Source organism: Syngnathus typhle, unplaced genomic scaffold (genome assembly GCF_033458585.1).
Source record: "Syngnathus typhle isolate RoL2023-S1 ecotype Sweden unplaced genomic scaffold, RoL_Styp_1.0 HiC_scaffold_199, whole genome shotgun sequence".
NCBI classification, from domain to species: domain Eukaryota; kingdom Metazoa; phylum Chordata; class Actinopteri; order Syngnathiformes; family Syngnathidae; genus Syngnathus; species Syngnathus typhle.
In genome coordinates this window covers 62,501-65,000 of record NW_026872104.1, presented here as the reverse complement: position 1 = coordinate 65,000, position 2,500 = coordinate 62,501, and the positions used below count along the sequence as shown (strand labels likewise).

Here is a 2,500-nt window from a genome sequence, read left to right as displayed (position 1 = left end):
AGTGGTATAGAACGGAGGCCAGGCCGAGTGGGTGGGTGTCACGTGGATGCCTATGTGCTCGCTTGGACCTTTGCCGAATGCGTTTCTCAAATCCTTTTGGGGCGAATATGTGGTGTACGGGGGGTAGTGGCCAGTTTGTTGCAGGCCGCTTTCCTCCCCGTTGATGAGCTCCATAGCTCTCTGGGCTTTTGTAACTCCGGGCAGTTGGGTTGCGAGTTGTCTGTTGGCCAGCTTTACGGGGGGTGAGTCTGACACTATGTGGCAGGCCTCTCCTTAGTGGGTTGGACTGCGGTGGCTTACGAGTTGGTTGCTGGGCTGCGTGGCCTAGCGGACGGCTGCTCGGGGTGGATCTTGATGTATAGCTCTATAGTATCGGGGAACTTTGTTCTCCCGTGTGCTCTCATGGTAGTGAGGCCGTAAGCATGTCTGATAGCTTACGGACAACAGCCCAGGATAGCCGACCTGGGGGATCAAAATTGGCTGAGGCGCAGCTCGGAGAGGGGCTGTTGCTGCTCGGGCGACCTCCCCGTGACGTGCTTGAGGTTGGGCACGTGTGCGGACAACGAATCAACCTCTCCGGGGGCCATGGGGACCAACCACCGGAGGCATTGCTTGGGGTCCCCAAACGGCTTGTAGTCACTTCTACGGGCCATGGTTGCGAAAACTCCTTGGTTAGGAAGTCCGTACAGACAGAGGCACAGGATCAGAGCCACAGTCAGTCGGGCCGAGGGAGCGGGTGGACCCTGGCTGGCGAAGCTCTTGAGAACTCCTCAGTGGTGTCTGAATCAATGGCCTCCGTCGCCGCTGGTATGAGAGTTGGGATGGCGGGGGTCGTGTTAGCATTGCAGCCTGCTCTCCGTGATGGTGTGGAGGAAGAGGCGGGAGAGGGCCCGTCTAGAAAGCGACGTAAGAAGGATCCGAGGCCTCCGGACCAGGTCTTGGTGCATCTGCCTCGAGAGTCCATGGACTGCCTGCTGTGTGGGGCGCGTGTGGTTGGTATGCGCAGGTTTGGGTTGCATTGCGCTTCCCGGCATGCGGGTGTCTCCATCGTGTACGGCTGTCGTAAATGCGAAAGACAAGGGGAGAACAGTCATGCAATTCGGTGCCATGTCTCGAAGTGCCGAGGCGTGCGCATGGTGGATGTCGAACAGGGAGTCGCTTGCGATCACTGTGGGCGCCGTTTTCGGACGGCTGTTGGAGCGTCTCAGCATAAGCGGCAGGCACATGCAGCAGAGTGGTTCACGGCTCGTAAAGAGCGGAGCCAGGCTAGTAAGGGTCCAAGGAGGGAGAGGAAGTGGAGCGTGAAGGAAGAGGCTCGGATGGTGGAGCTTATGGAGAAATACGGGAACCATAGGCACAAGAATGTGATGGTGGCACGGATGTTGGGTACGGGTAAATCCGGAGAGCAGGTGAGGTGGAAGTGGGGGTCCCTGTGCGGTCGTGCGGCAGGCGGTGCGTCTGGTGTGCGTTGGCGAACCCTGGCTGCCAGGGCGACGCCCCAGAAATGGACCTGCCCCTCGTCGCTTCCGGATCTGGTGGAGGAAAGAGTTCTGGAAGAGCTGCTGGCGGGGGGTGAGGAGCATCGGGCCACCGCTGCCTTAGTCAAGAAAGCAGGTCGGGAGCCTAGCCTGATCGAGTCCTCTGCTTTGGATCTCATGAAAGCCCTGGGGGGTAAGGTAGTGTGGCCGGCAAAGTCCGCGAGGTCCAGACCTCGAGACCAATGGAAGACGGGTTGGGCGAGGCGGCTCGTCCAGCGTAGGAGAGTGTTCTACCACCAGCAGCGCGGCTATTCTGTGGCGAGAAAGGGGCTGGCACGGCGGATCTTGGATGATCTGACGCCCCTTAGATGTGATTTGCCGCTAGAGTTGGTGGATAGGCACTTCAGGGGTAAGTGGGAAACGGTCAGGCCGTTTTATGGACTGGAGGGCTTCGAGGTGGGACTGACCGCGAATAACGAACCATTCTACCACCCGATCCTGGGGCCGGAAGTTGTATCTAACTTGGCTAAGATGAGGAATTGCTCTGCACCGGGCCCAGACGGGATCAAGAAGCAGGCTCTTCTTGGCTGGGACCCGGACGGTACGCAACTGGCGAGGCTGTTTACGACATGGATGGTGCGTGGAGTCGTTCCCCAGGTCTTCAAGGAGTGCAAGACGCGGTTGTTACCCAAATCGGCTGACCCTACAGAGCTGGGTAATGTGGCAGGCTGGAGGCCTGTGACTATCGGGTCAGTCGTGCTGAGGTTGTTTGGGCGGATAATGGCGATGAGGCTGGCGCGGGCCTGTCCTGTTAGCCCCCGGCAGCGCGGTTTCGTCGCCGGCGCGAGTGGTTGCGAGGAGAACCTCATGATTCTTGACCGGATCATGGGGCATTCGAGGTCGGCTGGCGTGCCGCTGGCAGTCGTGTTCATTGATTTTGCGAAGGCTTTCGACTCGGTTTCCCATGACCATGTCCTGTGTGTGCTGGGAAGCTTGGGCGTAGACAGACGTGTAATCGAGGT

General features: G+C 59.2%; 1 pseudogene; it reads left to right on the top strand.

The window, feature by feature from the left end:
- The window catches only part of LOC133148909 (28S ribosomal RNA), a 9,852-nt pseudogene that overhangs the window by 4,025 nt on the left and 3,327 nt on the right, over positions 1-2,500 (top strand).